General features: G+C 39.1%; 1 protein-coding gene across 1 annotated transcript in view; it reads right to left on the bottom strand.

Annotated features, from left to right (window-relative positions):
- LOC134676799 (uncharacterized) overlaps positions 1 to 8,645 on the bottom strand; it is a 344,277-nt gene extending 335,632 nt beyond the window's left edge. Inside the window, exon 1 of the mRNA XM_063535181.1 lies at positions 8,481 to 8,645. The gene's annotated coding sequence lies outside the window, so the exon portion shown is untranslated. The remainder of the gene's footprint in view (positions 1 to 8,480) is intronic.
- Between the last annotated feature and the right edge of the window lie 16,296 nt (positions 8,646 to 24,941).

The following is a 24,941-nucleotide window of genomic DNA, read 5'->3' as shown; positions in this document are numbered from 1 at the left end:
AAGGAACCTTAGACTTGGCACGACTTTGTCTAGATTTCATTACTTTTTAGAGATAAACAAGCAGCTCCATCGAGACTTGGCTAGTTTTTTACAGAATGTTTTTGGTGGGATTTCACTTCTTTTTGTAGAAACCCCCTGGCACTGATTAAAATAACCGACTTGGTTTCACATTACATCTCAAAACTTTTTTGTAGTAAAAGCGTTGCGAGACTTGCACCTTTTTACATGTAATGTTTTTGATGGGATCTCATCTCTTTTTGTAGGCAGTCCTTCTTTTCGGGTACTCATACCCATACTATGTATACACATATCATAACTAAACATATCTTCATTCATACTCACATCGTACATCGTAGTGTACCTTTACTTTACTTTACCTAGTACTATTTGTAGGAACTGCAACAGTAACTTTGTAATATCATATATTTATATGGGATTACAAACTTACTTATGCAGTTCTTAGATCTTTAATACGTGACTGATATTGCAATATTTTTAGGTTTTCCCTTTATGTGGCCATTAAACCCTAACTCTGTACCAAATTTCAGCTCTCTGAGTTTATGGGAAGTACTAGTTCTATTCTGATGATCATGAGTGAGTTTCATAAATGCGAAACTTTGCTTTCGCTTAACTTCGGAACTAAATGACCTACAGACTTGAAATTTTGGATTTTAAGTGTGTGATTATAGCTTACTGGATGACCAAAATTTCTGCGTTCTGGTCTTATCTAGAGGTTCTCAAATAGGGGCCTGAAAATGCGGCGAAATGGTTCCAGTAAAGGATGGTACGGCAGTGTTTGCTTCGCGCTCGACTTGGCGGGGGCACTGCCGTGCCCCCCGATTCGAAGCTAATTTTGAGTTGTTTTCTCATGATAACTGGCAGAATTGACTTTTACGTTATGATTTTGAATGATAAATATTTTAAAATTTTAAGTAGCTTTTGTTTCATCCTCGTACTTTGAAACCACTTTTCGAACCACTCGCTAGCTCGCCACGCCACGCCCGTGATTCTATTTTACAATATTTCCAAACGACCTGAACAAAAAGTGTTTTTTTTAACCACTCTAGTCCCACTCTTAGATAAAAGCCTCCCATTTCCACTACACCTTATAAATCAAACTACCCGCCGCGTCCGTCTGTCTGTCTGTAATGTCTGTTTATTCGCGATAAACGCAAAAACTACTGAGCATGAAAATCCATGCTGTTTCTACCTATCAATACGGTGGCGGCGCGTCAAACATATCTATTGGCAAGCCGGAGCTAATTTGGCTTACATGTTTCCTTTACAACACTGCTCAAAGGTCCAAAAACAGGCAAGCCGGTGGGAATCGGCTTTTATGGACGCGCCGCCAATTGTGATCTTGAGGAAAGTTTAGGTGTATACTTAGTTAAGGTTTTGTGTTACCCATGCGAAGCCGGGGCAGATCGCTAGTATTCTTATATTTTAGGAGACATAACTGGACTTGCCAAAACGCCTCCCGAATTAAAATGTACCATAAAAATTCCCAAAACGCTATTCCGTACAAAAAGCGGTCCGGCAAGCCTTTACATTGTATACCCAACAAAATTCTAATCATAAGCCTTATTACAAGGATATAAGATCTAACAAAGATCAGTCAAGTGTTACGGTTAGTACCATCGTAAACTAACAGAATTCTGACAAATCATAAGCTTTATTACAAGGACATAAGATCCAACAATGATCAGTCTCAGGGTTAGTACCATCGTCTACATAAACTAATCATTTGTGACTCTTATGTCAAAGAGATAAGGTATATAATAGGTTAGGTGTGTTGGTATAAAAAGTAATGCCTGCCTGCATTCTTGGCCGCGCTCCTTTTTGTGCGGCTTAGCCTGTCGCCCTAAATTTACCCTTTAGATGTCGTCAAAGACCAGTTAATGACAACGACTAGTCTTGACGACCGGTCCGGCCTAGTGGGTAGTAACCCTGCCTATGAAGCCGATGATCCTGGGTTCGAATCCCGGTAAGGGCATTTATTTGTTCCTGAGTCATGGATATTTTTTATGTAAGTATTTGAAATACACCTATTATATACAGTGTTTGGTACATCGTTTGCCAAATTAAAACGGCAGATAGGTTGACTCATTTGCTATCATCCCAGGCCTAGAAATTTTTAATTTTGCGCACTTGGCCAAACCAAGGGGATTCTTGAAATGTGGTAAAACGATATCTTATAATAAGACAAACAAACGCACCTAAGAAAGGTATACATTTCAGCCAGGCGCAGTTACACTATGGGATTGCGGCCAGACCCTTTGTCTGCATGGGGGTCAGTTATCTATGCAGCTTACTGTACACTTGTACAATGCTTCAAAAGTATCTGCCACGCAACCCTATTTTTTCCCAAATAGGCACATCTAGGAGTATATCTCTACAGTTCACTAAAGGGACCCACTGATTAACAGTCCGCCGGACGGTATCGGACTGTCAGTTGTTCGAAACTGTCAAAATTTTGTTCTAAGCGACAGGCCGATACCGTCCGGCGGACTGTTAATCAGTGGGCCCCTAAGATTGCCAGTATTTTTTATTGACTGGTCTTTTATTGCGGCTTTGGAAGCTGCAAGCCTTGCCAAGGATGCACATACCGTATGCAGACATATTTAATCGAATGTAGACCTTAAAATATTAAGATAGACTTTAAAATAGATTAAGTTTTGGAAGCATGCCTTAATAATCTTAAGAGCCAACAGGAGTGGTCATTTCTCCATACAAACGTACTCGACTGTTTCCTCCGTGGGTTTTGATGCTAGAGCAATGATTTTTTTCAACACAGATTAGGGCCCCCCCACATCTGGCGTCTTTCGAGCATCGGCGTCTACAATTCTATGGCCGACGTCGACGCGACGTCATTTTCCATAGCGCTGGACCGAAGCCGACAGACGCCGACGCTCGAAAGACGCCAGATGTGGGGGGGGGGGCCTTAATATTGTCAATATCTGTGTCGGACCGTTTTGCTTTTTTTGATATTTTATTTTTTAAGGCGCTAGAGCCCTTCAAAATGTAGTATTCAAAACTGATATCAATTAGCCAAAAAAGCAAAACGGCACAGATAATTCCATAATCATTCAGATTTCCAAATTTGGTTACGATTGGTTAAGTTTTCAGTGAGTTGTGACGTTTCTCCAAACGAAAACGTCACTTTTGACACTAACACATCTAATCCATATCGTTTCTAGATATATTAATTGACGTATCTTAAAGCTCGAATCGGGCAGAGACGCGACGGGGACTTTGTTTTATATTAAGGAGTAGTGATATCGGCCCCACGTCCATACATCGTTTTTCCATCGAACATCAGCACGTTGTACTGTACCATCAAAAAGAATAGATAGTATATAGAGGGGTCCTGTCATTGTCAATTTTGTAGTCACGGTACATTTACTGCCATCTATCGACACACGATTAAAACTTAAAATAAAATTGAAAATGTATAAAATAATCAAAATATGTTTACGGATAAATGATTCTTAATTTTTATTGTTCCATACTGGCCGATGTTCTTTCACTGATATGTGTTAAAATTGTTAAATACCAAACGGTGTCGTTACCGCCATCTAGCCGAGAATAGGCCAAAGGTAATGGCGCCATCTATTCGAGAATGACTTTTTCTTGGCCGTCCGAGGCACGTTTTTTTCTTAGACTTTATTTATCTTATACGGAGTTATATATATCTCTGGTACCATCGTCCAAACTGTTGCTTATAAATTATCCATAGGTGGACCTTATGCCTTTTGTAATAAGGTCCACCTACGTACACTTCAGAGTATTGCTGTTTGTATGAAACGAGGACAAGGTTCCATCGGCTTTCCAATTGTACTGTCGTGTTATTGATACATTCATTAACCTGCGATTTATTCACTTCAGTAGTGAAGCGGAACCCTAAAAACATGCCTTGTAGGTTAGTAGGCATGTTTTTAGGGTTCCGTACCTCAAAAGGATAAAAACCGGACAAGTGCGAGTCGGACTCGCCCACCGAGGGTTCCGTACTTTTTAGTATTTGTTGTTAGCGGCAACAGAAATACATCGTCTGTCAAAATTTTAACTGTCTAGCTATCACGATCACGGTTCAAGAGATACAGCCTGGTGACGCCATAAGCCGCGCATGGCACTGTCGCCACCTAGCGGCAATATCTGTGCTGCTGATCGTAACAGACGCGTTTTGTTAGAGAGTGAGTCTTCTCTTACCTAGTATTATTATTTATTCTGTGCTTCTACCAGTCAACCATTGTCAACTATTGGATGGTCCTTATTACAAATAGCATAAGATCCACCGATGTACAGTTAACAGTGTGATGGTACTTCAACAACCGATATTAATTTAGCACTTTCACCAATAACTCAAAAGGTCAGTCGACTGAGAAGTAATTTATATTATAAATAACCTTTAACAAAAAATAAATTGGCTTGAATACGCCTTTTAAATGCCCTCACATGGTCATCAGACCATGACTATTCGACGTAAACAAGTAAATATTGACGTTTATCTGTCATAATTTAACGTACTTATACAAATTGACAGTGTCAGGTGTCAATTATTACCTAGGCTCTCCAAAACATGTCGCGCGAGGGACCAAAAACAAGTGAGTCTAAACCGTAAAATTATTCAACAATATTAGCTTGTTGGAAAAGACGCAATTCCACTTCACTAATGGGGTTTTCAGAGGGCAAGTAAACGAGTTACTATAAAAAAATCCTCGCTTGATCTGATCAGAGAAAGTCCGCCGAGGTCTACCCCTACCCGCTTCTACTTCTCCCTTCTTCTTCTTCTCGTGTCGATGATTTATCGCCCTGTCTGTCGCATCACGGAGATCCTGGTCAGAGCAGGCATGCGGGCACGCTGGACAGGATATCAGGTGCTCCATCGTTTGTGGAGCCGTCCCACATGGACATTGGGTGTCTGAGCCGCTTAGATCACCCCACCTCAGCACGTTTTCCTTGCTGCGGCCGACCCGGGAGCGCAATCTGTTCAAGGTTTTCCAGATCAGCCACGGTTGTTTATGCCCAGCGGGAAGCGTTTCAGCGGGGCGAACGTAGTCGTCAGGAGGGGCGCGGGTGCTTTCCCATTGGACTAGTCGGTTTTGGGGCGGTGGAATCCGGATGGCTGCAGTACACCGCATAAAGCTCCTACGGCTCTTCGGACGGAATGGTGGTAGCTTGTGGCCGTGGAGAGGATGCCTTTGGTCTTGTTCCTGCTTCAATTTCTCGACGCTGCACGCCACTTCTCTGCGGGTTTCCTGCCAGAGGGTATAGCTTACTAAGCGGAGTTGGTTTAAGGCATCCGGTGATTATGCGGCAGGTGTCATTAAGTGCCGAGGTAACTTGTCCTGCGTGGGTAGAGCGGTGCCACACCGTCCACTTATTCGCCAGCTGAATAGCACAGTGCCAGACCAGTAGTGCGAAGGGTGTGCGCATACGCGCCCCAGTGGGTTGGTGAGTTTCCGCAGCAGACAGTTTCGCGAACTAACCTTTAGTCGTGTTTTTACGCAGTGGGTCTTAAAGGACAACGATCTGTCTAGGGTTATTCCGAGGTACTTTGGGCACGGGCAGTGCTCAATAGCGACTCTATTCCAGGCAACATTGAGCTGCCTATTTGCTTCCCGGTTTCGAAGGTGGAATACGCACGACTGAGTTTTTGGGGGTTTGCTTTCAAGCAGTTCATCTCATAGTACTTCGTTAGAGCCTTTAAGGCCGCGGACAGTGATTTTTCTGTACCCTCGAAGCTGTTGCTTTGAGCTGCTAGTGCTAGGTCATCTGCGTATGCGAATCGCTGCGTTTCCTGCTGGACTGGCTGATCATTGGTGTATATGTTAAACAGCATCGGGGCTAGCACACTACCCTGAGGGAGACCATTTCTTAGCGAGCGCCAGCGGCTTTTTAGGGTTCCGTACCCTATGGGTAAAACGGGACCCTATTACTAAGACTTCGCTGTCCGTCCGTCCGTCCGTCTGTCACCAGGCTGTATCTCACGAACCGTTGAAATTTTTACAGATGATGTATTTCTGTTGCCGCTATAACAGATAGATAGATATTATATATTTATTATATTTAACGTAGGTATTCTATATATTTGTTATATTGTTAATTCCAAATTTTATCTTATATTATTTATTTTCGCCCTCTTTTATAATTTGATTGACTTTCCTCTAGTCTATTGTACTCAGTGCTATATTTGTCTACCGTTCTTCTTCAATTCTCATCTACTCAAAGGTTAACTGGAAGAAATCCCTTAAAGGGATAAGTTCGCCTTTGTACTGCCTATCCTGTGCCATAAATTTGTGTTTTGTACAATAAAGAGTTTATACATACATACATACATAACAACAAATACTAAAAACAGAATAAAATAAAGATTTAAATGGGGCTTCCATACAACAAACGTGATTTTTGACCAAAGTTAAGCAACGTCGGGAGTGGTCAGTACTTGGATGGGTGACCGTTTTTTTTTTTGCTTTTTTTTCGTTTTTTTTTTTGCATTATGGTACGGAACCCTTCGTGCGCGAGTCCGACTCGTACTTGCCCGGTTTTTTCAGATTGTAGAGCAGTTCGCGAAGAACGTTCATGAATCCAGCATCACCTGTCATATCCTTAACCTTTAAGAGCAGCCTTTGTATATTCACATGCAGTGTCGTATACGGCTGTTAGATCCACAAAGACCACTCCTGTAACCAAGCCAAGCTCGAACCCGTCCTCTATGTGATGTGCTAGCTTTAACGTTTGACTCGAGCATGACTTTCCTTGTTTATACACTCTCTTTGTTAGCTTTATTTCACAAATTCTTTCAAACCATCTCAACATACCGATTTTTGTCACTAGGTATATGTATCATATAACACTTTAAACTCTCGCGTTTTGTACACATATTCAATTACACAAACGATATAATTTCATTGTTTTTACCTTTAATTCCGACGTTTCAGCTGAGTTGCACCAGCTGTGGTCACGGAAAGACTGACGTCCCAAAAAATGTCAACGGAGATATTAATTAGTAATTGAATATGTAACTATATGTATCTTCGATCAGTCCACAGTTTTCCTGTATCACACTGTTCCTACTTCTATCTTGTAAGCTAGATCATAACTAAACATTATCAAAATCCCAGACAATGGTCAACAAATCGCTTTGCTTCTTTAAAAAGTGGTTAGCTCAATGGTAAGTACCATAGTTCACTTTTTAACTGGGAATTCGACCTTATTGCAAGGTAATAAGCTCCACCGGTGGACAATGTTGATGTTAACTGGATATATTTGGCAGTGTCCGATTCATGACTAATCTAAGATCATTAATATTCGTATCCAAACTCACATCGGCCAAGAACAACAGATCTTTTTAAAAGCGTAATGACCAGTGATTCACTCACACTCACGCGAGCGATTTAAAAAGATCACACACTTGCTTAAGTACAAGTACGATGTACGATCATAAACTGACAGTGTAAAAAAAAGCTGACCCGCCTTGTCTGTGGGTTTACGCGACAAATTCAAGATGATCGCTGTTGCGAGAGGTTTCCGATCGGCCACATCGCTATTTCTACGCATCAGGGTAATATCGAAGACCAAGGCGCGGTGCGAATGCAATTATTTTATGCTCGATGTGTTATATCCGCCATAGCGCTGTTTCAAACGAACAAACGACGTTCGTTCTAAATTCGAATTGTTCCGTTCGATAATTCAATTGTTTTTGTTTTTAAACGGCCTTTGTTGTCTTATCACTAGTGATGTAACACTTTATCGGTCTTTAAACTTTCATTATGAATGAGATATTGTTTATATAACTTTATCTATGTACATTGAGTTTTAATCGGTATAAAAACGTGCTTTTAAGGTCATGCACTGCTGAGGTAGATAAGTACAGGTTTCCTTTGTCTTAGTAACAAGTTATGTATTTAGGCGTGTATTTATGCTAAATGGCATACCACAAGTGACAAGTAAGACTACATTATTAGTTATACATGCATATACATTTGAGATGCGTTTAAGTAGTACCTATTTTAACTCGTTTAACCAAAACAAATTCAATTCTCATTTGACTTTCCATTGATATTTGGTAACACCAACCGGTTTTTTCGGTGAATTATCTTTCTTAACCGCAAACTATAATAATGTAAATAACGATTACGACATCATAATATATGTCACGGTAAGCGTAACGTTGATAATATTTCAACAATGCGTTCATTAATGAATGCATTCAACAAGCTATTTATAGGTAACGAAAAATGAAAACATACCAATATCAATGCGAATGTCATTATTTTCATCAATAACACACCACTTTTCAGCTAAAAACTTCGCTCAGCGTTCGAATCAAATCGTATCCGTCACGTAACACGAATTAAGAGCGGTCCGGCAACTAAAATTATTGATTTAGTTACAAAACAACAAAAGATATAAAAGGACGGCGTCTCCCCTCCCGCGGTCGAATCGATGGGAACGATAATTGTCCAACAAAGCACACTCACCTTTCACACGAACAATCCGAGAGCACAACACAACACTATTACACTATAAAACACTAGTTTTTGTGTGTTTTTCACTGGTTTTGGTGGGTAATTAGTGCGAATTATGAGCGCTGGGTCGCGAGACGCGCTCGGATCGGCGGCCGATGGCAAGATGGCTCCGCGCGACCCCTCCCGCGTTGCCCCCCCGCGCGCGTACGTGCAATGAAAGATAGGTAGCCGGTGTGCGCGGGGATGTTGGGACGGGGATATGTCGCGAGATATGTCTCGAGCTCGACTCGATAAAGTCGATAAACCATGAATGCGCTATGCTGGGCATGTTCGCTTGTTTGCCCTGCCGTTCTATATCTACGCTCTATAAAAGTGCCCCATCACATTTTTTTGAGATACGGGATATTTTGTTTCCTCGGATAAAGACAAAAAACCTATTGATTTATTTGTTAGGCCAAGAAAAGTCTGCAGAGATTTTGACAGTACACGCAGTGCCAGTGTTATTTGTAAGTCATAATTTCATAGAAGTTTGACGTTTAAAATAACACCTGCACAGCAAAATCTCTGCAAACTTTTCTTGGTCTAACTCTATCTTTAACCAAATGTCTTACACGAAAGTACGGAATGTATGTATTTATTAAAAATGTATTTAATTTAATTTTAGGCCACTTTCTGTTTTTATTTAAGTATATGTATATTTTTATAACTTATTACTACTAAACCACAACTGAAGATTTTTACTAAGTACCTATGCCTACAGTAAGTAAGTAAATATTCTTTACTAGCTGTGCCCGCGGCTCCGCCCGCGTGGGATTCGGTTTGTGTCAGTAAGCTGCTAAATATATAAAAAATTGTAAATTACATTACACTGTATTTTTTTATTCAAAAAATTATAACATTTATAATTTCCTGCATGATAATTTCTTAAAATAATTCTATCTTATTGTTTCATACTTTTTAGAGCGCGATTTGTAGTAGTCCGACTACGCCCGACTTTTTTAGTATGAGAAAGTCGAAGTCGCCTAGCTTTGGACCGCATTCAGCGCGCCACGTGCGTCGGGCTTAGCCCAATGCTTTGAGTATGAGGGTGCCTTCGGCTCCCAACTTTGGCAAGCGTACAGCGTGTCACGTACGTCGGGTTACGCCCGACGCTTTGAGTATGAGGGAGGCGCCCGGCTTTGGAACGCGTACAGCGTATTACGTACGTCGGTCTACGCCCGACACTTTTAGTATGAGGGCGCCGAAGGCGCCCGGCTTTGGAACGCGTACAGCGTGCCACGTGCGTCGGGCGTAGCTCGACGCTTTGAGTATGAGGGTGCCTTCGGCGCCCAACTTTGGCAAGCGTACAGCGTGTCACATACGTCGGTCTACGCCCGACTCTTTTAATATGAGGGCGCCGAAGACGCCCAGCTTTGAAACGCGTACGTTACGCCCGACGCTCTGAATATGAGGGCGCCGGAGGCGCCCGGCTTTGGAATGCGTACAGCGTGTCACGTACGTCTCTTTTAGTATGAGAAAGTCGAAGTCGCCTGGCTTTGGACCGCGTGCAGCGCGCCACGTTGTCGGGCTACGCCAGATTCTTTTAGTATGAGGGCGCCGAAGGCGCCCGGCTTTGGAACGCGTACAGCGCGACACGTACGTCGGGTCACAAAACAGATAAGTACAGAAGTCAATCACATGTATGTACTTTACTTTTCATACCTACGGTCGGCGGTCGCTCTAGGGTTGCGATTGTTGCGAACCATGACTTATGCACAAAAAACTATTGTCGTAGTGGCACTCGTATCCATCGTATCGTATCTCGTATCTAGTTGTTTGATTTATTGTCGAGGATGAAACGGGAAGAATGTAAATATAAATTAATAATAACATTAATTACTCAAATAGGTATTTTAATTTTAATGTCATTGTTATATTACAAATATGCCACAGAAAATATCTTGCGATGATTTCGAGATTGGCGAAATGCACGATTATTATATTTTAAAGTGTAATAAATTCGCATTCTCATGTACGATGTAATAATTTCGCATTCGCATTCTCTCTGAAACAACTGGTAGCTTAAAAAACGACAATTCACCGTTTAATGTTGAATTTAAACAACCGTCCACTGTACAGTTATAATAACTTTTTGTTAGGTTTCTCCATTATTTCACAAAAAAGTTCACAGACGCGTGTCTCAAGCGGATGGCACTCGCGCTCGCACTGGTCCCAACCGGTCCGAGATATCGTGTCCGTGAGCAGTGTCTATGTGTGCGTTGCTCGAGCGCGCTTTGTATGTAGATTGATTTCTGTACCTGTCTCTTTTGTGGTCGGGTTAAGTCCGAAGCAGTGCCGTATAAAGATATTTTAATGCCCTAAGCATTTCTAGACCATGGTGCCCCCTCTCCCTAGGGTCATTAAGATTACATTTTTTTTTGGTAAATTGAGTGAAGTTCATTGCCGCATTACAGCTGAGAATGGAAATCAGTCACATTATTATATCTCGAAAATTGACAGTGCCGCAGCAGTAATGTTGCAACAGAGTACCTAATGCTGCTGCAGTCGCCACCCGAACGTCACCTTTATCATATCTTAGAAAGTGATTGAAAACGCGAGCGAAGCGAGCGCGAAAATCTTTTGATATAAAAACGCAATATGATAGACAGTTGTACATTTTTACTTTTAGTATGGAAATCGGTCACATCATTTTATGACGAAAATTGACAGTAACGTTGCAACAGAGTAATGCTGCTGCAGACGCCACCCGAATGTCACCTTTATCATACCTTATAAAGATATTAAAAACGCGAGCGAAGCGAGCGCGAAAAAATTTCTATATATAAAAAACGCAATTTTACTTTTAGTCCTAACCAGGCGCGAATCCAGGATTTCATACAAAGAAGGGATGGGACAGTTTTCTATCAGCCTAGCTTCGCATAGGGCTCGATATTTAAGGATTTCAGCGAGGTTGTTTTCATGCATAAAAGATGCAAGAAAGCAGAGCTTGGAATTGACCAAGAGAATTGAATTGGCGAAGTGTGAGCAAGGCAGTAGGCCCAGCTGCGAAAGAGGAAAGCTTGGATCCACGCCCAAGTGTAATTAAGATCAACTTTGCCGTAAGGCAGAAGGCCTCGCATAAGACCTAGCGCCGAACCGCAAAAGAGTGAGAGAGAGGGAAACCCAGATAAATAAATATATACCTACATACAAACACGAACGCTGAAAACACAATACACTCTCTCTCACTTTTTTTGGGTAGTCGTGAAAAAGATGTCACTGTGCAATGAGGGGTAATTAATTTACTGTCGTTTAATTTTGTTGTATATTATTATATCGACATAATTATTCAATTAAATTTGTTGATGTCCGTACCCCCTCATCTAAACTTAGAGTTAATTTGACAAAAACCTTCCTCGGTTGCTATTCATGTCACTACGTACTCGTATTAAATTCAGCGCCATCTGTTAGTTTACCAGGGTACTCAATAGTGGTAGCACATATTTGAAAAAAGTTTGCCCCTCCTTCCTAAGTTGCGCCATAAGATTCAGGGGCAAACTTGAATCAAGCGAGTGTTGTGGCTACCCCCCCTTTTAAGGGTTGAATTTTTATAGCCTATAACCTGGCCGGAGATTTCCTCGATAGATTAGTAAAGTTTGCATCAAAATCCGTTCAGCCGTTTTCACGTGATGCGCGTTCAAATAAACAGACAAACAGATAAACAGACAAACAGACAAAAATTCTAAAAACTGTTGGAACGTGTTCTGTTATCGATTCTAAGTATCCCCAGCCACCTTTTTTTCAAATATCTTCCATGTACAGACTTTCGACCCTCTACAGCTTTATTATATGTATAGATAGATTGCACCAATAATTATATTAATTATACATTTTACATACAGATGAGATGTTAAAGAATAACTAGTATTCTGAGGGATAATGAGGTTTGTTTTTATATTTCCGAGGAAGCATTGTTAACTCTGTTTTTTCTTTTTTTGAATTATAAACCTAGGACTTCAACATTACTAAGGATAATTTGGGATATGTTTGCCAACATATGATATGAAAATAATTCCAAAGGATCTATCTTGCGCTTGCATCCCATCTGCGAATCGCCGGACCTATCCCGCGACAGCGCGCCTCATCTGTCCACGACACTTTTCCCTTCACACCGCTTTGCCTCAGATCGCCCCTCCTGTTCTCCGCCTAACCTTATACTATACTGCTCTCTTTACAACAGAAAAAAAAAACACCAATTTTCCAAATTCGAATCGGACTCTCTCGCTCGTAAGACGGCCGCCATTTTGATCGCAGATTACGATCCGCGTTCGACGTTTAAAACCTAAACGCTCAACCGTCAAGCCGTTATTACAGTTGATACGGACGTATTGCACACTATTTTAGGCTATTTTTTTCTGTTCTTTCCAACGGTGTTGTCTATGAGCGCGTAGGTCGAGCGGTTTTCGTCAAAATGGCGGATTTGTCCGTTTTATATTGTATCGATTGAGCGTTTCTTTGCAGTCCAGTGTAAATGCTTGTTGTGGCGTTAGGTTGTCTCTTTCCGTGGCTACCTGGCCAGTTATAAGTAACGATGGATAGATAAAGCCCGGTTTTAACAATGCTCTCTGACAGTTGACAAAGGGCATATATTGGCTTGTACTTTTGTGTCACTTACGACCTTTTTTGAACCGTCGCAACAGACGCGTGTTTTAACAATGCGTCCGTCAAATTGCAAAAAGTCATAAGTCGCCTTGATATTTTAATGCGGTTAGGTCTTTTTAGAACTATAATGGCAAAAGTAATGCGTCTAGAGAGAATATCTAGTTTTATCGCTTAGTACGCAAATTCTAAGGAAACATTCCTATTTGTGGTTGTCAGAGAAATCCAGACACTTAAAAAAATAGTTGACTCCACTTTATAAATTAAGTACCTATGCACATTGCACGAGATACCTATATTACCTATTTTTAGTCCGTAGGCTACGATATGTACCGAACCACTTACCATCAAGCGGGCCGTAAGCTTGTTTGTTATCACTTAGCACAAAAATCTGTTGGCCATTAGTTGCTTCAAAATTATTTCAATGTAGGTATAAAAAAACTCTAAAGTGACGACACTCTAAAAGCAACATATCTGTCAAAAATGTTTTTGTGGTTTATATTTGTACTATTACGAAAGGTATATTATGTTTAAACCTGGAAGTAAGTACGTATCCTTCCAGGTTTCTGTATTTTGAAAGTGTCAAATACTTAACAAAAAATATCGATAGTTTGGATTGTATAGACGAAAATTTGGTCCCCGCACTATTAAATAAAGGTAGCACAATCCTGCCACAAAATAATTAAAAATCAAAATCGGTGACTGTTGCAGTATAACAGTCAAATATCTGGGAGACCGAGCTTTGTTCGGAAAACATATAAAAACTCAAAAATGCGCGTTTTCCTAGAGATAAGACTAGATCGTTTTATCGCCCCCGAAAATTTCTATATGGGAGCATATAGCAAATTTCATCGAAATCGTTAGAGCAGTTTGCGAGATCCCCGAAATATACATATAGGTTATATATTTATATAGGTAATTATATAAATAAATATACAATTATACCTATAGGTAAATAAATAAACAAGAATTGCTCCTTTAAAAGTATTACATAGATATTTCCCATTGTTGTTGTAATCAATAATCAATTACTTATTTTGCGAAATGACTTAACCAGAATATTAAAAAGTTATGTTTGTTTTTCAAAATAAATTACCTACATCAATGGAATGTTTTTACTATTATTTCATTGAATTGTAGTAGCTAAATCATGAATTGCTTCTGGCTTTATAGATATTTGTCATTTTTAAAATTACCCCGCTTTCGAAGTTATCCCATTGCACCTTACTTTAAGTATATTTAAGATCAATGTGGCCAATTCCGTCATAGGGACAATTCCGTACAATGGCGTTTTTTTTTTCAAACATTAGTAGGTACACTCTCTCTTCTTCCTCGCGTTATCCCGGCATTTTGCCACGGCTCGCATAGGAGCCTGGGGTCCGCTTGACAACTAATCCCATGATTTGACGTAGGCACACTAGGCACTAGTTTTTACGAAAGCGACTGCCATCTGACCTTCCAACCCAGAGGGGAAACTAGGCCTTATTGGGATTAGTCCGGTTTCCTCACGATGTTTTCCTTCACCGAAAAGCGACTAGTAAATATCAAATTGATATTTCGTACATAAGTTCCGAAAAACTTATTGGTACGAGCCGGGGTTTGAACCAGCGACCTCCGGATTGCAAGTCGCACGCTCTTACCGCTAGGCCACCGGCGCTTCACACATTAGTAGGTAGTAGGTACACAATTGATAATTTCATAGACAAAGCAGCGATTGCTTTTAGTTTCAGCAATCTAAAGGAGCATTCCATGAAATTGTCTACCGTTTGTCCCGTACAAACGCGAATTTTCTGAAGATTTGCAAGTGTAAGAGTCACTTTCTATGACAAGTTATCAAAAATATGCACAGCAAAATAATCGCCTGCTTTAAATGCTCAAAAAAAAGTCGCAACACAGGAAATAAAATGTGTTTGTACGGGACAGCCCGTGGAGTGCTCAAAAAGCAGATGGGTTTTTTCCTACGATTAAAATAGAAAGAAATATATAAAAAAAAAAGCGCTGGTGGCCTAGCGGTGAGAGCGTGCGACTTGCAATCTGGAGGTCGCGGGTTCAAACCCCGGCTCGTACCAATGAGTTTTTCGGAACTTATGTACGAAATATCATTTGATATTTACCAGTCGCTTTTCGGTGAAGGAAAACATCGTGAGGAAACCGGACTAATCCCAATAAGGCCTAGTTTACCCTCTGGGTTGGAAGGTCAGATGGCAGTCGCTTTCGTAAAAACTAGTGCCTACGTCAAATCATGGGATTAGTTGTCAAGCGGACCCCAGGCTCTTATGAGCCGTGGCGAAATGCCGGGATAACGCGAGGAAGAAGAAGAAAATAGAAAGAAATATACTTTCGTCTCTTGTACGGAATAACCCCTATGACCAATTTGCCGCATCGACCTTAGCCGTTTCCATAGAGGTACAATAATATAGAGATGACACGGGGAGGGGCCAAACGACCGAACGAGATGCACTTATGGAAATTTCAGTAGGAGTAGCAGAGAAACCGGTATTATTGCTTGTCCTTGTCACTTTTTGTTTGTTCCCCACCAAAAATGTTGTATGGTTTATGGTGGGCAACAAAAAACCCGACCGAATTACGTAGATTGTTTTTGGTATGTTGTCAGGAATGTTAAAACATGTTTCTAATATTGTCGCTTTGCGTATGTTTTGTCCCTCACGAAGGCACGCGTATAGGTCATCTATGTAATACTAGGTCTATGGCCGTTTCATAGTCTTCTTTAATGTTAAATATCAGGTTGTGACAGCGTCCGCCGCTTAAGGCCCCGTAGGTTAGTGTTCTCTCACTCTCACTTAGCGTAAGCGTGAGCGAGATGGATGTGCTGTATGCTGATGTCAAATGCATGCCAGATACCAAGCCAAGTCAAGCCCACGTATTTATACTTAAGCAATACGAATTTCATCTACGAGACACTAGATAGGTCACCGCACAAAGACATCTTACCGCTCAAAAACACCTTATTGATTAACAAACCTACATGCAGCAGCAAAACAAGCAATAGCTATGTCAACCTGTCAACCAGCGAAGCAACCATCTTACCCCGAGCTCCGACTTTACACCGCTTTCCCCCGCTCACGCCATAAAATACTCAATCGCATAGACACGTGGGAGCTCAAGTTAAAATGGACGTGAGGCAAGGAGCAATGACCTTACGCTTACATACGTTTTCCATCAAACGAGCGCAAGACACAAACATAAAATCGAAAGGACGTATCTCGGTATGTAGTTCATAAAGAGATACGACATTTTGATGCGGATGTAAAAACGATGGCTAGTTTGTTTTAAGGGTTAACATTATTTGACATGGACATAATTTACAAAAATCTGTACTTTAAATTTGCACTCTAAGTCTGAAAACTTAAGGTTTATATTGCAATGGCTTAGTTTGTGAAAAAGGGCAATCTTAAGGTAATATCAGACTTAACGGATTTCCACTGAGTTGCCCAGTGCTCAGCGGTGTTCGAATTTCGAACTGCGGCTCGCACGGTTTTGTGTAATATGTGGGATTTTGAAGAAGCGGAAATGTTCTAAATTCAAATTTTGCCCCGTTTTAATAAATACCTTATCGCTCTGATAATAAGATTGCTTTGTTATTGGCAATAAATTGGAGCTTGCAGCTTTTATTTCTGAAGTAAAGAGTTTGCAAAGATTTCTTTGCGGGCGGGAGAAATGTGAAACCAATAGTTATTAGTATATTTTAAGATGTTTCTGTTTGAAGGTGGCGCTTTATCGAGCGGTTATGTAAGTTGGTAATAAATGTAAGTTTTGAAGTGGTACTGACATAAGTGATTAGAGAATCGATGGTCGTTATTAATTATTTTAGGCATTGAAAGTAAACTATTGAGTTCATCAGGTACTTATACTGCCGATGTTAAATGTAGTTTTTAGGGTTCCGTACCCAAAGGGTAAAACGGGACCCTGTTACTAAGACTCTGCTGTCCGTCGTCCGTCTGTCACCAGGCTGTATCTCACGAACCGTGATAGCTAGACAGTTGAAATTTTCACAGATGATGTATTTCTGTTGCCGCTATAACAACAAATACTAAAAACAGAATAATATAAAGATTTAAGTGGGGCTCCCATACAACAAACGTGATTTTTGACCGAAGTTAAGCAACGTCGGGCGGGGTCAGTACTTGGATTTTTTGCATTATGGTACGGAACCCATCGTGCGCGAGTCCGACTAGCACTTGTTTATTCAGTTTCTTGTTAGCTTAGATCAATTATTAATATTGTAGACCTACAATGAGCTCCCTGTCAATGTTTTCGCGAGGGATTATACCCTAATCTTATTTATTTATTTATTTATTTTAAACTTTATTGCACAGTAAAAAATATACAGTGATAAAAGGCGGACTTATGCTACACGGCATTCTCTACCAGTCAACCTTTAGACCAAACAGAGAAGCTATTCTTCTTCCCCGCGTTATCCCGCCATTTTGCCACGGCTCATGGGAGCCTGGGGTCCGCTTGATAACTAATCCCAAGAATTGACGTAGGCACTAGTTTTTACGAAAGCGACTGCCATCTGACCTTCCAACCCAGAGGGGAAACTAGGTCTTATTGGGATTAGTCCCAGGATTGTACCCTAATATCCTAATTAATTATTAATTACAATAATTACCTATAGTACAGATCAGAGTGTAGTATAGTTCAGATATGTCCAAGCGGCCAAGGTGTTCACAAGTATCTATACAAAGACTCTATTATCAAGACGTCAAAGTGCATGGTCAGATAACAGTACTTATGTTATACCTATTTCACCAAGAGTGCAATTGGTTTTCAAAGGACCGCAACCCTTGGGGTTACAAGGGTCCATAGACTACAGGAACTGCTTACGCGCAGTCTTTTAATCATCATCGTGGCACAAAATGCATTAGAATTATAGAAAGCGCGGGTAAACTTATTTGCGTCTATTTGGGCAGCCGTATTTTTTTTACCACTTTTTTTTAAGTAACCGGAGACGGTTGCAGCTGCCGTTGCATACAGTAGGGTGCATATGCTTCGAGATCCGATAAATAATTTCTTCATTGTCTATGCTACTGGTTTGATTTTCATAAAACTTGGAAAAATAGGGTTCTAAATTAGACTTGACACTCTTTTTTATCGTGTGACATATCAAATTAAACAAAAATAGTAATACCTGTGGTAATAATAATAACGTAGGTACTTAATGAATAAACTGACTGACACGTACATATATATCAACTTAATTTTCCATGACTTTTAAGCTCGTTAAAATCATTGACAATAATAAGGTAAATGAGAAGAAAATAATACAGATATGGCAAGAGGTGTGAAGAAACTAGGGAATGCAAATCGGTTATTTTTTGTATGGAAATAACCGCGGTTTCGGTTAGTAACCGATTATTTCCATACAAAAAATAACCGAAAATAACCGATTTGCATTCACTAGAAGAAACTTGGGACAATTTCATGTTAAGCTTCTGTATTGACCCTTAATTTGGCCACAAATTAATTGGTTATATACTTAACGAAGTCAATATGAGTAATATTTGTTAAACAAATATAGATATCATATCAATTAAGTAAGTTGTAATAATTTAAGTGCATAATCTATTGATATAAAAGGGAACAAATCAAATTATTTAAGGGGCTACCCGAGGTTTTCATCGATTTTTGACAAGTTTTGAATCTCATCTCCTTTTTTTGCACTACAGATAGAATTATAAGACAAACGGTTATCGGTTCTTCAATCTTTTATCTCCGGTTTTGTCCACCGGATTATGAAAAAAATGAATACTTATTTTTTTATGAATTTTTTCAACATTGTCTAAAAAAACACTATTTTATCGTGTCTATCGTATCTACTTTGCAGTGAAGGATCTTACATGTACGAAATCTACATGTTTGGGTTCGTCTTCAAAGTCTCGAAAATCGTGTCCAAGGTTTTAATTTTAAACTAATTAACACAAAAGTTATGGCCAGAAAACCAGTTTTTTAGCCTAAAATTGTTCAACTTTGATACCAAATATCTCGAAGACAATGAACTTTAAAGTAAATATGGGATACTATATTGCTTAAAGCCGTTGCTGTTAATATGATAACCCACAAAAAACATTAGAAAACTAAGAGATTCAGATCGAAGGTCATTGGCGTGGGGGAGCCCCTTAAATAAATATATTTTGATTTGTGTTTTTAATTAGTCACACTACTAAATAAATATGAATTATAAACCTTAATAGATGTCGAAGAGCTTGGTCACTTTTAAGTACATATATGACAACTATTTCAGTTTATAATTTACGTGTAAGGTACTTAGGTAGGTACATACTTTTTTCGATAAATACTTATCCACCAGATACCAAAAAACATGGTCACCCTTAAAATGTGACAACTTAGAATAATGGTTCCAAAGATTAGCATGCCTCGTTCTTATCTGGCCCCGACACGCGCTATTGCGACCATATTGCTTTTAACCGACTCCAGAAAAGATTCCTTCACTTGACCAGAAACATGGTCACCCTGCTTCTTTAAAATGTGACAGCTTAGAATAATGGCCCCAAAGATTAGCATGCCCCGTTCCTACCTGGCCCCGACACACGCTAATGCGGCCATATTGCTTTTAACCGACTCCAGAAAAGATTCCTTCACTTGACCAGAAACATGGTCACCCTGCTTCTTTAAAATATGACAGCTTATAATAATGGTTCCAAAGATTAGCATGCCTCGTTCTTACCTGGCCCCGACACGCGCTAATGCGGCCATATTGCTTTTAACCGACTCCAAAAAGGTTCCTTCACTTGACCAGAAACATGGTCACCCTGCTTCTCTAAAATGTGAGAACTTAGAATAATGGTCCCAAAAAATAGCATGCCCGGTTCTTAGCTGGCCCCGACACGCGCTAATGCGGCCATATTGCTTTTAACCGACTTCAGAAAAAAATCCTTCACATGACCACATGGTCACCCTGCTTCTCTAAAATGACATTCATTAATTCTGTTTTACATAAAAATATATCTTAGCAAACGTTGTGCTTTGTTGGTGAACAGTTTTCATAATAATTGTGACTCAAAATGTTCGCATGTCATGCCGAATATTCGGTATTCGACCAAAATCACTATTCGGGGCATCTCTACTTTTAACCGACTTCAGAAAAGATTCCTTCACTTGACCAGAACCATGGTCAATTGACCACTGACCACCCTGCTTCTCTAAAATATGACAGCTTAGAATAATGGCCCCAAAGATTAGCATGCCCCGTTCCTAAATTGGCCTAGCCGACACGCGCTAATGCGGCCATATTGCTTTTAACCGACTTCAGAAGCAAAATCCTTCACTCGACCAGAAACATGGTCCCCTGCTTCTCTAAAAGCTCCTCTACACGATGGGCCAACGCCGGCCACTCCAAGGGGCGCATTTATGCGTTAGAGGGAGCAAGTCATATTGCTATCTCATTCTACCGCATGGCTGCGTCCCTTGGAGTGGCCGGCGTTGGCCCATCGTGTAGAGGAGCCATAAAACGTGACCACTAAGAATCATGGTGCCACAGATTAGCATGCTGTTCTTACCTGTACTGGCCCCTATTTCACCACCGTGACAGGTGCGACAATTCGACAAGTCTCATTGTTGCTGACGTCACAGACATCCATGGGCTACGTTATCGCTTACCACTGTTATCAAAACATTACTTTGTCTCACTTGTGTGACCTTATTTCAAAGGGATGTTATGATAGCAGTACTACACTTGTAATTTTATTAGGAAATAGCCTTAATGTAGATAAGCCTAGCATAGATAAGTTGATGTCCACTTTAAGTATTATTGAAAAATCTGGTGTGGGGAAAATCATTTTATGTGCACTGCCTTATGCAGAGAATATGTCTTATGACTATAATAGTAAAGTAGCACACTACAATTCTTTGATGTACCATGCCATATCTGTCAATAAAAAGTACCATTTCTTTGACTTAAATAAATTCATTGAGCGCTTCATGCTAGCTCCAAGGAAGGTATTTCTGCCAAAGAAATATTTTGTATACCTAGTGGATTTATTGGCCTATAATATTGAGCCAAATAGATTTAGTAGTGTTATAGCTAATTCTCAGTCAGCTGACAAAGTCAAGGACCCCATGCCAAATTTAAACTAGATTGTAAGACAGCGGAAAAACGCCTGAGTATGAATATTATTCACCAGAATATTCAGGGTTTTTCCAGCAAAGAATTAGAAATAGGTTTATTTTTAGATAATAATAATGTTGAAGTTATGTGTATCACTGAACATTGGCTGAAAGATGGGCAGTTTTTATTTGATTTTGTTAACTTTAAATTAGTCAGTTTTTTTGCTAGACAGTCTGCTGTTCATGGTGGTTCCCTGATAATTGTTAAAAATTGCATGAAATCTAAAGAGCGTAAAGATATTGTAAATTATTCCATAGAAAGAATTATCGAAATTTCCTGTGTAGAATTAGAAAAATATATTATTGTATGTGTTTACAGACCACCATCAGCTGACTTCAGCACATTTGAAACTACAATGGAAAGTGTGCTGAAATTAGTATGTAAGGGCCAAAAACATGTTATAGTCTGTGGAGATTTTAATGTTAACTTGCTCGAGTCCTCTAGTAACACTGTTAAAATGCTGTCTTTGTTTAAATCATTCAATTTATTTAACTTGTTTCTTGAACCTACTCGGGTAGGGGTAACTAGTGCAACATGTCTGGATAATATATTTTGTAATTGTGAATGTATAGATAAGCAAATATTTAACTGTTTTTATTCTGATCATAGCGGTCAAAGGGCTGTTTTCTTAAGCGATATTCGTGATACTCCACAAACAATAACATATAGACCCATTACTAGTAGTCGCTTGGAATTATTCAAAAATGAAATTCAAAAAAGTCTTTGTAGGTTACCATTTTCACATTACAACTGTAATAATTTGTATGAAGATGTTTTTAACGTAATTCTTTATCATTTTAATCAAAATTTCAGTATGAAAACTATTAGTGGGTCAAAAACTAGAACAAAGTTTAGTGAATGGGCTACTGCAGGCATTTATAAAAGTAGAAAAAGGCTTTATGAACTTTATAGTGAGAGAGAGCTGAACAAAAATACAGATTTCCTGGACTATGTGAGGAACTACTCAAAAATCTTCAAGAGAGTGTGTTTAACAGCCAAAGCAAACTATACAAGTTCTAAACTGAAAGTGTCGGACAACAAAGTGAAGACAACATGGAATATTATAAATAAGGAAGCTGGTAAATGTAAATCACGCGATTGTCAAGTCAACATTGTCTCGGATAAACAACAGACCATGTCAAACAACGATGTTGCCTCGGCATTCGAAGATTATTTTTCTAAAATAGCTATTAATACCACGAAATGTCTACATTCATCTTCGTCTCGAGCTCATTCCTTACTTTGTGCTAATGTTAAGAAATGTAATATTAACTTTGAGTTTAGTCTAGTAGATTCAGCAATTATTGTTAAAACATTCAAGTCACTCAATTTAAAGAAAACGGAAGACTTATGGGGAACATCCGTTAGAGTCATTAGTCATGTCTTGGACGTAATAGCGCCTTACTTAGCCGTAATTTATAATATTTCAATTTCACAAGGAGTCTTTCCAGATCTTATGAAATATAGCAAAGTCATACCTCTTTTTAAATCGGGTGATTCGAGTGATATGGCTAATTACCGTCCAATATCAATACTTCCTGTACTAAGTAAAGTTTTTGAAAAGTTAATGTTAAATGATCTACTGGGTCACTTCAACAGACATACTTTACTCACAAGCAATCAGTTTGGTTTCACAAAGGGCCGTTCCACGACCGATGCTGCTTCGGTACTTATTAAACATATTTATGATATTTGGGAAAATTCTTGTGATGCAATTGGCATATTTTGTGATCTTTCTAAAGCATTTGATTGTGTGGATCATGGAACGCTCATTTTGAAATTAGAACACTATGGTCTGTCAGTAAATGCCCTAAACTTTATGTCTTCTTACCTTAGCAACAGAACACAAACAGTTGTTGTAAACAAAACCCGGTCTAGCGGTACTGTAGTCCAATTAGGAGTGCCACAAGGTTCTATTTTGGGTCCATTCCTGTTTTTGGTTTATATAAATGATTTGCCATGTGTAGTAGAAAATCTTTGTGAAATTGTTCTTTTTGCTGATGACACATCATTACTTTTTAAGGTTGATCGTAAATCTACCGATTACAGTGTAATTAACAGCACACTCGTTAATGTACTAAACTGGTTTACTATGAACAATTTGCTTCTTAATGCTAAGAAAACTAAATGCATTCGATTTTCTTTGCCGAATGTTAAACCAGTCGATACTAAGATACTTTTGAATAATGAATGCTTAGAGATGGTAGATAAAGCACTGTTTCTTGGTTTAACATTGGACAAAAATCTACAATGGAGTCCTCATATAAGAACACTAGCAAACAAATTAAGTTCGGCCGCTTACGCTGTGAGGAGAATTAGACAATTGACTAATGTTGAGACAGCTCGCCTTGTTTATTATAGTTATTTTCATAGTGTAATGTCATATGGTATTCTGGTTTGGGGCAAAGCAGCTGACATACAGACTATATTTGTCTTACAAAAGAGAGCCATTCGTTCTATATATAATTTAAGGGTGCGTGAATCATTAAGAGAACTTTTTAAAGAAATTAATATTTTAACTGTAGCTTCCCAATACATATATGATAGTATTATTTATGTTGTTAAGAATCTAGACTCCTTCACTAAGAATTCTGATGTCCATAACTATAATACTAGAAATAAAAATAAGCTTGCTATCAGAAAGTTTCGTGTTCGTAAAGTACAGAAGTCATTCGTTGGGCAATGCATTCATTTTTATAACAAGTTACCTGAGGATGCTTTAAGATTACCCTTTCCAGCTCTTAAGAATTACTTAAAAAAGTCATTGATGTTGAAGGCTTATTACAGAGTCGAGGACTACTTGACAGACAAACATGCATGGTCCAAACCAGAAACTGTAATAACGACAAGTAGCAATTAAAAACATTGTATTATGTGTAGAGTTAAAGGTGACTCAGCTCAGGTAAGAAAGCACATCAAATTGTATGAAAGCATCTCATAACAATCAGTTAGATTCATATAATATGTATTCTCATTTCTTTTATTGATTTTATTTTCTTTTCCTTTTGTAAGATTTGATTTGTTTTCTGAAAGAGCTACGTATTTGTGATTTCATGTGCATATATGTTTATTTTTTATATCAAATTCTATAAAGTTATGTACTCACTGAGTATAATTGCATGAATTCTATAGTAATTTAAATTGTATTAATTACTCGTAATGCATGTTAATTATAAGATGTAATAATGTTTTGAAAAGATGTGTCCCGCCGAGTTTGTTGCCGGTCCCATATTGGGATACCCTCCTCCAATTGAGGGGGGATTTAAATCTTCTCGGGGCAGAGGTGTACGGTTGGAGCCGGTAAAGGTTTATTTGACGTTCATAAGCGCATTGTAATATGCCTACTTGAATAAACTATTTTTTATCTTTTATCTTTATCTTTATTGGGCGGGCCGTATTCCTGTTTGCCACCATCATTGTATTATTAAAAAAATCTTTATTATATCGGAAAAATACAGGTATTTTTTTTGCGATGTTTATGATGATAATGATGAGTGATGACATTTGTCACAAGATTTCGATGAACTTTCGGTAATTCTTGACATCAAATGAGTTTGTGTGTCGGAATGACACATGACAATTGTCGTATTTCTTGTGACAATTGTCATTAGCTTCGCAAAATAAGTACTTAATATAGTGGAGTTTTGTTTTAAATAACATGTTGGTGGCAAACAACCACACCGCCC

Source organism: Cydia fagiglandana, chromosome 25, assembly GCF_963556715.1.
Source record: "Cydia fagiglandana chromosome 25, ilCydFagi1.1, whole genome shotgun sequence".
In the NCBI taxonomy this organism is placed as follows: Eukaryota; Metazoa; Arthropoda; class Insecta; order Lepidoptera; family Tortricidae; genus Cydia; species Cydia fagiglandana.
Note: the sequence above shows the minus strand (reverse complement) of the source record. Positions and strands in the feature narration are given on the sequence as shown.